Source organism: Xiphophorus hellerii, chromosome 13 (assembly GCF_003331165.1).
Source record: "Xiphophorus hellerii strain 12219 chromosome 13, Xiphophorus_hellerii-4.1, whole genome shotgun sequence".
Taxonomy (NCBI): domain Eukaryota; kingdom Metazoa; phylum Chordata; class Actinopteri; order Cyprinodontiformes; family Poeciliidae; genus Xiphophorus; species Xiphophorus hellerii.
In genome coordinates, this window is record NC_045684.1 from 13,399,035 (window position 1) to 13,411,601 (window position 12,567).

The following is a 12,567-nucleotide window of genomic DNA, read 5'->3' on the forward strand; positions in this document are numbered from 1 at the left end:
CTCTCCGTGTGTCTCCATCAACATCCATCACTCTTTATGGAGTTTCACAGTCGGGGAGCAGAGCAGAGATATCTTGAGAGAGAAAAAGACAGCCTTTCAGTCAGGGGCAGGAAGAAGGTTACACAGCGCTCTTTTTCTAAATGACCTACCAAATGGAGATAATGTATCCCTGTCCGCACATTCTCAGTCCCAAGCCTTGGGGTATTAACAATGACACTTTTTCTCTGCAGTCAAGCTGCTCCTCCTGCTTGAACAAGCTGACTTTATCCAAATACAGAACTGCAGAGACATATTACAGCTCTGCAATAAGAGTCTGCTAACAAGAAATGTATGTTGAACTCTTATTTCTCATATAAGCGCGTTTTCACCTTACACACACCTCACTACAGCAAGGCTTGATTGACTGTTTAGATTGTTCTCCAAACCTGCAATGGAGCGTTGATCAAACATTTTATGATCACTCCATGTTTACATTCTGGTCTAATTTAAAAGGTCTAACATCTTCAAAGTGGAGCAGCATTATAGCTACATTTCAAAAAGATTACAACAACTGAAAGAAACAGAGAGCATCATAGAGCTGATTATCTGTGAAGGGTGGCATGGATGATGGTGTCTATGTCCAGTAGTCATTGGGCAAGAGAGAGGATAAATCCTGGACAGTTTGCCATTCCATCACATCATAAAGTCATGTAGAACAACTATGTATGAACACATTTACTTCTAATTTAAGACATTTTTGAATTAAGAAGATGTACCAACTTAAGTTGCTATATGTTTAATCTAAGATTCAAAGCTCTTACACATCTTAAATATTTTTTCATACATTCATTAGAAGTTGAAAAATGATCTGATTTAGCCAAGATTGATTATTTGTTTGGGATCAAACTCAGGTCCTCTCAGGAAACAGCTCTGCGTTTAGCAGAGAAGCTGCGTAACCAGAGATTTCAACATTTACAAATAATTTGCAAGTGCAGGACCCTTTATTATGCCCATGGTTTAATTGTTACTGTATATTTAATGCCTTAAAATGCACGTTGCTCCTCAAAGAACAGAACAAATACGCAAATAGTCCATAATTGTCTTCATTTTTCTCATAATTCTTTACCTTGTCTTTTTCTGCAGATTCTTTTGCAATTCCAAAGCTAAAAAATTCATTTGTAAAATGAAGATGGCCTCAGCTTTTATAAAATACTCCATATGGATGAAGTATTCTGAGTTTAACAATAGTACTGAAATTAGCAAGCTCCAGTGATATTTCTACATTTTTAAAGAGTGGGTTTTATGTTTCAGGAAAATATCTTTTACCAATTTAAGTATTTTTTTTAAGAGCGGAACAACTATAGAGTGCAAGAATAGTGCAGTGTTAATCTATAGGTTTATGTTTGCTTACTATTTCTTCAGTCAGACAAGCCTTTGAGGTCAGTGCTACATCATGACAACTGCATAAATAATTGAAGGAACAGGTTTCCTCGTTTACAGGTTAGAGAAATGACAGCATCTCCTTTTAATGTGCAAACTTCAAATAATGCTTTGAAGAAGTACTTAATGCCTGCTCCCCACTTTTAAAGCCCTATCCTATCTTAATTGTCAGAGTTGCATGTTGACATCTTGTTTCCCAGGACGAAGCAAAACTTTCAGAAGAAAGATGCTTTTCTCCCTAGCATCCCATGTCATCCTGTGGTGGATGCGGAGAGATGAACAGAGCCTTCCTGCAAGATACAGTGGTCCTGCCAAGAGAAAGGTGCATTAACGTATCTCTCTTTGACACGCACACTGTAGAGATAAGGTTTAAAATCACTGGAGTGGTCCTTTAGGCAAGACAGCTCGCATCAGTCAAGCTGCTTGATGCCAAACATGGGTCGTTCTGGTTATAGGCTACTGAGCTGCATATCTCATCTTTGAATGGGTGTAACTCAGAGAATTTGAAGCAGGGGTTGTTGCTGAAGCAGACTTGTTCACTCAACCTTCTTCTTGGTCAATAACACTAAAAAAAAAAAAAAGTCCCACCAGTTTGTCTCCTCTCATCTCAATCAAACCAATTGCGTAAAAAATTTAGAGCAGGCGTAAAAGGAAAATAACTCGCCTCATTTAAATGCTAATTTGTCTTCAGCAGAAGATTCAGCACAATGGCAACAGGTTTGCAGAGTGTGGAATACATTATGCGAGAGCTCATAGATCAGACACAAAGACAGTTTTCCAGCAACGATTCGCCATAAAAATCTTTTATTTCTTCATGCATCTTTTGTGGCCCAGCAGTACTGCATAAATACACAGGAACCAATGATCCGAACTACCGCTGAGACTGAAAATCATTATAGATGCTTCTTTTTTTGTCATATCTTCTCTGTCACAGACAGTAGTGACCCCTCCCACACCTTTCTGTATTTTTATACTTTCTAGTCATATATTGGCTTGGAAACGTAGTCATCCCCCTTGTAACTTCCACAGTTTGATATGTTATGCCTCCACACATCAAGTTATTTTATCTTGATATTATGAGACACATGAGCACAAAGTTGAACACAATTGTGACATGGAAAGAAACTGGCAGAAAATCTTTGATCAATGAAAAGCTAAAAAGTGTTTTGTCAGTACTTTGCGGAACCATCTGTCTTTTGGCTTATGGCTCTACCAGCATTGCACATCTAGAGACTGAAATCTTTGCAAATTCCTCTTGACAAAATTACTTACACTCAATCGGACTGCAGAGAATTGCATGCTGTACTTTTAAAAAATATTTTAATTTAAACCATGAGTCATTCTCCTTTCACTTCATGATAATTGAGTTGATCTAAATTCCCAATAAACTATGTTAAAGCTTGGGGTTGTAACAGGTGAAAAACTGAAACATTTTAATTGATATTAGTAGACTCTGTCAAATTAAATGCATGGTTACTGTTGATCTTGATGAGGGTCTTTCTGTGTACAAGTGTGTGGCCTTCATGGAGATGATTTTTTGTTGCATTCAAGGGGAAGGTTGTGTGCTCCGAATTGCTTCTTTTTTTTTTTTTCAAACCTGTCAGACCTTGACTTACAAAATGCATCAGGAGGGGTTTGCAGTTAAGTATGAGGCAGCTGCTGGGATGAGAGTCAGCACTTCAAAATCTCTGCCCAAGAGTCCGTCATCATCTGTCTGAAGGATTGCTTTGCTCCATTCTGTTTGAGAGTGAGCTGTCACCCGAAGTAAACAAGTTACAGGATGCTTGCTTCTTGTTCATGGGGGAGGGTAAAACAGTGTGTAAGAACGGATAGGTGGATTGTCTCTGTGTAGTGTACTTTGGCAGGTAAGAAGGAGCTGAGATTGACATTGCAACTGTAACGGGTACCAGGGTTCCGGACCAGTCAGCAGCAGATGTAACAGCATGTAAATGAGCACAAGGGAGATGCAGCCTGTGTTACTCCAATTTCTCTCAGCTTATTTATTGAACAAATCAGCTCATTTAACTGTCAATACAGCCCAATTTATAGTTAAGTAATTTACTGTACATATTAGACATATTCCATCACTGACATAAACATCAACATTAGCTTTCCTTAAACCAGAAATAATCCCATAACATCATATTTTGTCACAATTCCCTCAGGTAACATGTACCTTTAATTCACTGCACTTTATGTGCATATTTAATCACACACAGTGACATATTTCATGGGCATGTATCTTACAGTTATTGTAAACTGGCATAACTATCTTAGAATTCAAACTACTTTAATTAAGTGTATGCATTAAATCACAGTTTAACCTTCCACCACTGTGTTTAGAACACAAATAAACCCTGGAGCCTGATAACAGTATATTACTCTCATACCATGGATTATATATATCACCACTTCCTTTATAAGCGGTTACTGTTAGTGGTTGCACCTACAGTATATATCCCGCTATTATCTGCCGCTACAGTGTGCTAACCAACTAGCATCATGGCATGTTAGCTACTTTAGAAAACACAAGCATCAGGTCAGGTTTCTTTTCTGTCTTTTCTCTTCGGAACATCTCAAAATATGTTTGTTCACAAGTTTTCTGGACAAGTCCCACTTACTGGGGACCTTGAGGCTAAATCTCAGACAAAGACCCAGGAAATGGAGAACAGATAATGCATCCCCTCAGGCCTCGGAGTGCCTTCTAATCCCCTACAGGGAGTTGGAAAAGTTGGCAGTAAAGAGGGAAATTTGGCACTGTACCTAGATTGATAAATTGATGGCTAACCTTTTAAAGCCACCTATTTGCACTTCTTCTTTGCTCCTTTCCTCCGATTGAAAAGGGGAGGCCCTCTTTCTCTCCTTATCCTCCAGTTCACCTCTCTTCCTTTATTTCCTCAGTCTTTTCTACTCATAGATATTTTCCCAGTAACTAAGCAACACAAACTCAGAAAACTGTTCTCATGTCATTTGAAGAACTCCCACTCACCCACTGTTCCCCAGCTCTCTGCTTAATTTCTTCCATCTCTTCCACTCTGCCCTCTTCTCTCACCGTCGATCCGAATCTTAACCCTGTTCCAATCCATCTCTGTGTGCCATCCTCTGTCTCTGTCACTCCACGTCTATCTCGCTCCATCTTTCCCCATCTTCAGCGACCCCTCACTCTATCTCTTTGTGATTGAGTGACTTAGAAAGTTAGTTAGATACCCTTCCACTGCTGTCCAAGGTTAATGACAAATGCACGTAAACTGACCTCTCCATCTACAATCTTTCAAAGACTTTTAAAGACTTGACTTGATTTATTGTAAATGTTTGTTTTCACATGCTTTCCTCTTGAGCAAGCAGCTATATACACGAAATGTGTGCTTGCATTATGTGTGGTTCCATGGTTTGCTCATTCACACAGTGGAGTGCACATATTTCCTTTACAGAGAGTTGTGAAGGGAAGTGGCACTGGTTTTAATTGGCGGGGGCTTGCCTGCGACCCAAGGTCGTTGTATGATAATGTGTCAATTATCTGTCACACAGCTGAGAGAACAAGCTGAGGCCGAGGGGGGACAGAGGGAAATAGAAAACAGAGTAGACCAGTGGGGAGACAGACTTAGCCTCATTTCACTTGTCAGCTATCCATCCCAGTGGAGATCCAAGAGAGCTGCAGTGCACCCACATTCAAAGTCACCTCAAGACACGACAGAGGCTCTTCAAAGCATCAGACAGCTACTGTGTACTGCTTTATTAACAAGTTTTTTTTTTTCCGTGATGATTTTTCTTCGTCTGAAAACATACATTTAAATGTATGTTTACATTTATCTGTAAACATACATTTACAGATTGGAGCAATTGGAATTGCTCCAATCTGGGAGCAAGTCAATGGAGTGAGACATCTGGGCTTGGAATTGGCGACTTTCTGAAGTTCAAACTGAGCATCAGAAGGAGGATAAAATGAAATTTGAATCAATGCGGTATGCTTGTAGCATGATATGATCTAAATCTCTATCTGGTTTACGACAAACGGTCCAACCCTTACAAAAAAATCCCATGAAAATCCCATGTGATCACATGTGATCACGTGATTCCCATGTTCCAGATGTGGTTCCCATTTTCCACATGTGATAAAGTATTTTGTTCATGTGATTCATAGTTTATTCAACATGGGATCACATGTGATCACATATTTCTCACATGTGCCTTAGTTTATGTGCCTCTGGCATAACTTAAATAAATTTTAAGTTATGCCAGAGGCATAAACTTCAACTTTAAGACAAGACGACACTTATATTTATGTGTTAATAGAAATATTTGATAATAATGTAAAGTATATAGTTAACTAAAAAAATAAGCAACTGGTGTGAAAGAAAAGTTTAAAATGCTTTAATAAATAAAATAATACAAAATAAAGGGTTTAAGGCTGAGCTAAACAAATCTCGCGAGATGTTTTCAAGCCCAACCCCCCCTCGCGCTCTGGCAGTTTCTTCATTTCGTGCCGTTGGACAGTTGAGGACGGTTAATAAATGAGAAAAAAAAGCGGATAGTTGAGCGCTTTCTTTCTCTTTTTTTATGGATAAAGTGGACTTGAAGAGTTGGCTTTTTTTTTTCCCCCGAACGAAAGGTAAGAAATGTTTTACTTGTTTTGAATTTACACAGAAATATAAAACTGGAAAGAAGTGCGTACTGATAGTGATGTACCGGTGAACTTTTCCTTAGTACTGAAGTCATGCTAAGCTAGCTAAACGTTAGCTGAACGCTGGCCGATTTTACAGTTTGAAGGCTTTATCTTGAGTCCCACAGCTCCCAAAACAAATTAGTGTGGATGCTTCACTACTTAAACTTTACCTCGGCTATTTTTTTAATGGAGGGCACAACAGACGGCAGCTGGTTTTTCACTCAAAATTAAAGTTGAGGACCGTTATAATAAAACGGTAATTTCTCCATGTCTGGAGCGCGTGCAGATGCGCGAGCTCGCTATTATGACGACATTCTTCCAGTTGAAAAATATAAATTGACCTGTTAGTGTTTTTAACACTGCGTGATTTTTCTTTTAATTGCCGAGAGAATCATAGTTTTATCAACGGAAGTGTTTTTTTGAGCCTGACGGGATAGTCACCAAACAACGTCACGTTATGCTGCTTTATTTAGCAGATCAGAGCACCCCATGGTCAATTACATATTAATGTAAAAGTAGGACTCTGCTGTGTGTGCGTGGGGGCGTGTACATGAAATGTAGTCACGATCATAAGAGCTTTGTTTTATAAATCTTTACATTTCGTATGAGGCCAGTGGTCCAGTGAAGCTCAGAAGAGGAATGAATGGGGCAACACATCAGAACAGCCAGAGACCTCATTACCTTCAGCACTGGAGAAGGAAAACTCTCCACCTGAGCATCAGCACCCACAGCACCTGCACCTGTGGTTACTGGCACATTTAAGAAGACCCCTATACAAGCCACCAATACCAAGTGTGTGTGTGTTCTAACCTTCTATGAAGACATTAATGAGACTCAGAGGGTTCACAGTTGAATGCTACAGTATCTTCTGAAACAACGTGAAGGACCAGTCGCTGAGGTTTTACCTGAGGTTCTGTTTTCCCTCTCTGGACTGGCACTGATGGTATTAAACCCGTTTCTATACATCTGGTTTCGACACGTTTATTGTCTGGGCCTAATTTGGGGCAAATCTGTGTGGTGTCATGCTCAGATGTTAAAAGTTGTTTCTGGTTCTCAACAGTTTCAAACAGAAGTAAATAAATTGTTGTTTTGTATACATATATACTTGTCTAAGAAATCTTGATTCATAGCTACAAGTTTACTTTAGTATGCAGTTATGTCTTAGAAAGTTATATGAGATTGACATGTGACCTCATATTCATCGTGATTTTCATGGGATTTTTTGTAAGGGAAGAAAGAGGAGTATAAATAAATGATACAGCAAGCATAAGTTATAAAGATTAAAATTCCTTGTAAATCACTGAATATAATCAATATATGTGGAATACCTTCTGTAATATTGTATGTTCTCTCTTGAATCTTGATTGTTGTTAAAAACTATAATGAACACAAATGGCACCAGATAGTTGTCAAAAAGAGACAAAAATCCCCACAAAAAAATGAATAAAATAATTCATAAGTTTAAAAAAGAAATAAAATGTTAAACAAAGAAGTAGCGTGTCAAGCAATATTTATTTCAAAAGCTAAAAAGTAGAGGTGGGTCTTAAAATCACCCAAGCTTGCAGATTTCTGCAGCTCTTATATGGATCGGTAGATTGTTGCACAGCTTTGGGGCTGCAGCAGAGAAACCACGGTCACCTAAACACTTCTGATTTTACTGTAGAACAACTAATTTCTTGATCTTTGTGTTCTTGTGGGTGTATGACCATAAAGAATATCAAAAACCAGAGGACGCCAGAGCAGTGAAGCCAGAACTGGAGGCATTTGTTTCTGTTAACAGACAAGCATCAGCATTTTGAGCAATGAACGTATGACTGATCTAAACCAGCATAAGGAGAATTAGAATAATTTTTGGATCAATCTTTCAAAATCCTTAGGAAGAAAGTATGGCTTTATGTGAATTAAAAGGTAATTCTGTTGCCTATTAAATTCAAGAAATTAAGTCTAAAACTCAGAAATCTTTAAAGTGATTTTTGCTAAATGTTCAATGTGAGATTGATTTTAAATTTGAAAAGTATATAATATTTATCACCAGACCCTACTGTGCAAAATAAAAAGATCAGTTGCTGTAGAAGTTTTCCGAGACTAAATGACAAATGTATGACAAAATTGCTGGATAATTAGGCTGAAGTTAGCGGACATTATAAAGTTTAATTCAGCACAAAACTGAAGGGTTACGTTTATGAGCATTGATTCATTTAGACTGCTTTTGATCATCTCTACTTCAAAATAAAAGCACAGTGTATTTGTTAGTCATACCTGTACTAGGCAATTTGCATCAGAGAATCCTTTAATAGTTCTAATACGCTACACAGTAAAAAGTTATAGTTTTTTTCTTTAGAACAGTCTTTTCAGATCTGCAGAAGAGATGACCAGATCTCCTTAGGTAGGAGATCTGGTCATGATGTCTGAAGAAATTGAGAAGCAGAAATAATTTAGTTTGCATTAGCTTAAATGTTTGTGGACATCAGCCATAAACAGCTACAACTTGTTCTACCCGTGTCACTTTCTTCTCTGCATTTTTTTTTTCTTGTTTTGTGACGTTATGGGCTGGACACATCCAGTCTCTCTCCCCCTTCTTCACACAGGTAAAAATAAATTATTAAACTTAAGCAGGATAGTCAAAATGTTCACATTTGACTGAAATATAAAGATGGCTTCCTTTACAGTATACTTTGAAGATATGCATCTGATCATCAAGTGAGGCTCCTGCCAGAAATAAAAGATGCAGAAACAAGACCCACCAAAGATGATTCTCCTTCATAGTTTTACTCCCCTTGTCTTTTGCATTTCCTTAGATAAAAAAAGAAAAAGGTTTTTTTTGAGGTTTGTTGACTCAAGATTTATGTGTTTCTTTCAAAGATTCAAAGCAGAGACTCTCGTACATTTTCGCCCAATCCCCCTGAGATTTTTCCCTTTGTTTTTTCCGGGATGCTGCTTTAAGTGATTTAGAGACTCAGCTTTGCTCAGCAATCACTCACTTGACTTTACCACTTTCACAGAACGCTGGCGGCCAGCTGTTGTCTGTGAACGGGGAAGGTTTTTATTGCCTCTTCTCACTTCTTCTCTCTTTCGCTCACACTGATCATTTTCAGTATGTTGCTCTTTTTTATGCACATCTGTGTGGACACAGAATCCACGGATGCTGGGAGGTTGATGGAGAGCCAATAGGTCAGATGCACAGATAGCGAAGAGGAAATAAAGACTTTGTATGTTCCCTCACAGGAGCGCCTCTCAACATCCCCCCAAACAATGTCTTAAGATTTTACATTTCTCAAGAAACAAACATTTCTGCAAAATGAATTAGGCTTTTACCTTTTGTGTAAAAGTAACAATCATCTCTGGCAAAGTGCTCAATCTGGAGTTCTTAACTGGTTCTGTAAAACAGCGAAGAAAAAGTGTGTGATGCCAAGTAGAACATTGACCCTTTGCTTTTTTTAAATTTTTGTTGAGAATTGCAGGTTAGAAAACCTGCCTTTTAATAAGAGTCAATTTATTCATTTATTTTATGAATTAATTATGAATTGGACCTGCTTTTCTTGCTAATTGTCTATTTGTTGTGATGTTGTGTTTTATAAATCAACTGCGCTGAAATGTCTGTCTACTAAGAACTCTGAATATTGCCAGCCTTGTTTGAAAACACTTTTTAAACAACAGTCAGTGATTATGAGCATTGGTTTTATATCTTACAGAGATGTTCATTTTTGCTAGTTGCTACAGCTTAACAACAAATGAACAAATTTCAAAGACTTGTCACATTTATTCCTTATAAATGATGGTGTCCACGTAACGAGACTAAAGGCTGAAATTCAGTGAAAAGCCTTTTTTTTGTTTTTCACTTGAGTTATACAGAAAAAAAGCACCACATTGTAAAAACCAGGCATTCTAACATGATTACTACAAATAAAAATTTCACATTACTACAGTTAATAAAATAAAATCTGAGCTATCTTTTTGGGTTAAAGGCATCTCACAGAACTTATTATAAATTCTTATCAACATTTGGAAGAATTTCCAGAAACTTTTGCACTTTTGTCCTCTTCCGCTCCTGCACAACTCTGACAGACTGTTCAGACAACCGTGGCAACCAACAGATCAAACGCCACGGCAACGAGTGGCTTCTGTGATCACCACGGATACGTCTAGACAGCCAGCCACTTTGTAGTGCTTGTTTGCGTGTGTGTTGGTAGCAGCGTATAGTCACCAGGTTAGTTGAGGAGAATTTGAAGTTAAAACTGTGTGTGTGTGCAGCTTCTTAAAGTGTGTGTGATTTAAAAAAAGGAGAGAGAAAAATGGTTATGTGTGTCTTAATTCAATCACATATGTGTGTGTGTGGGTGTGTGGGTTCACATGTAACTGTCCATGGCTGAGAGTCTCCCCAGGCTCTTTTCTGATGGACCGCTGCTGCATGTTGTGGAGATGAAAGGAATGCTGGGAACTCTTCTTACGCTATGAATCCTGGGTAAGAAGCGTGTTATGTGAGCACATCCTCATCACTCAGTGAAAAAGGCTTTCATCCCTTATCCGTTCCCTCTATCATTTCTGTCGACGCCACTCCATCGTCTCCCCATTCCTTCCTTCACCTCCCTTGTCTTCAGTTTCCCCTTCTTCTTTTGTTGGATTTGTCTTTTTCTTTTTCTACATCCAGTTTATTATTTTTCATTTCATTAAGCCCGTCCTCCGCCGTCTTTTAAGTTTTGACTTGCCTAGCCTTTCTTTGTTCTGAACTCGGAAATATATTTAGTTTGCCTTTCTTCTCATTCTCCTTTCTGTATAATTCTCACTTGTCTTCCTTTTTGCAAGTGCTTTGCTTATTTCCCCTGCACTTCCACTTTTTTATGATCCTTCTGCCCTTTCTTTGCACAGCTATAGACCTTTACTTTTCTTTCGCTGCTCAACTCACCTCTTTTATTTCCTTTCTCACCCTTTTCTCAACTCTTTTAGTAATGTATTCCAAAATTCTCTTGTACTTTCCTTTATTTTCTGTCTCTTTTTCTTCACCACCCCCTTTTTTGCTTTTCTTTTTTATGCTTTCTTGTTGCTCTCCTCTCTCATCTCTTTTCCTTTTCTTTTCACCTGTCTCATCTACAGTCTTCTGCTCTTCTCTCCTGTGAACTTAAAATGATCAAAGTGCCCATTCTGGGCATGACAGTTCAATTTTACCCCTGCGTACACACACAGATGCACTCACACTCCTGAAAGTACTTTTTTCCCAAGTGTGTGCATGCCCTCTGCACACATATATGCATGACTGTATAGATAGTGGTGGGTTTGGATTAGTCAACTTCAAACCTTTCTCCACTGTTTTTATTTGTTTTCATCCTTTAAGGTAGATTTATCTTTGATCTTTCTTTTTATTTACTGCCAACTTTTAAGTCTATATAGAAAAAATAACCTTAAAACAATATTATTTCGCATCTCTGCAGGGCAGATAAAGACACTGGTGTTACGGTATAAACTGTTAATTGCCATTGGATAATGCATTTTCTCCTTGATCTTTTATGTTTTGTTTCTTTTGTTTCTGACTGATTATCTTCTCTGTGCAGCTGCCTGTAAGCTACATGGGAGAAGGTGAGGTTAAAATCAGAATAACATTTTATTCTGACCCTTTTGAAACACAAAAAATGTCCATATATGGTCTTTTTAATTTCCTTGAGATTACCAAGTAACTTTTTAGTTATCTTGAGCCAATCAATCAATCAATCAATCAATCAGTCTGTCTGTCTGTCTGTCTATTTATGTGCGTGTGTATGTGTGTATAAATAAAAAATACACATTTATAGCAATGAACCAGGCAAAAATAAGATTATGTGCTTTTCTCATAATCCTGTCTAGAAAGACTTTCTTCCTCTTTGCATGGTTTCATTATGTCCTCGTTTAATTGGCTTGTAAACAATCTTTTCAAACCCCAACCCTGACACTTACTTTATAGGTTTCGAAACTAATGAGAAATGTTTCCTGTTGGCGTCTTTAGCCCTTAGCTAGGTCTTGTTCAGACTGCCAGAGAAATCACACAGGAAGTGCAATATTAGGAGACGTAGTACCTTCTAAAGATATTCATAACCCTCAAATTTCTTTTAGATTTGTGATGTCCAGGTCAAACACCTGCCATCAAAAGTCACCTGATTAGTAAATAGTCAACTTCATCGGTTCATCAGAGAACACTTGTGGACAAAACTTCTTGAAAACCAAAGAACACAGCAGAGAGAAAGTGAATTTTAAAGCACGTTTATTAAATATTCAACAACTCTTCAATCCCTGATTTGCAATAAATGGTACTATGTCTAATCAACCTTATCAGGCTGTCATCCCTGTTACTCTAATATCAGTCATGTTACCATATAGATTTTATTCAAATAATCTCAAAAGGTTTTCTAAACTAAGGCAGTTTTGAGCTGTTGTCTCTTTTATGATTTGATACATAATAAATTTGGGCAAATATTTAATTATTTAATATAGGCTCTATATTTAATTTTAACAGATTT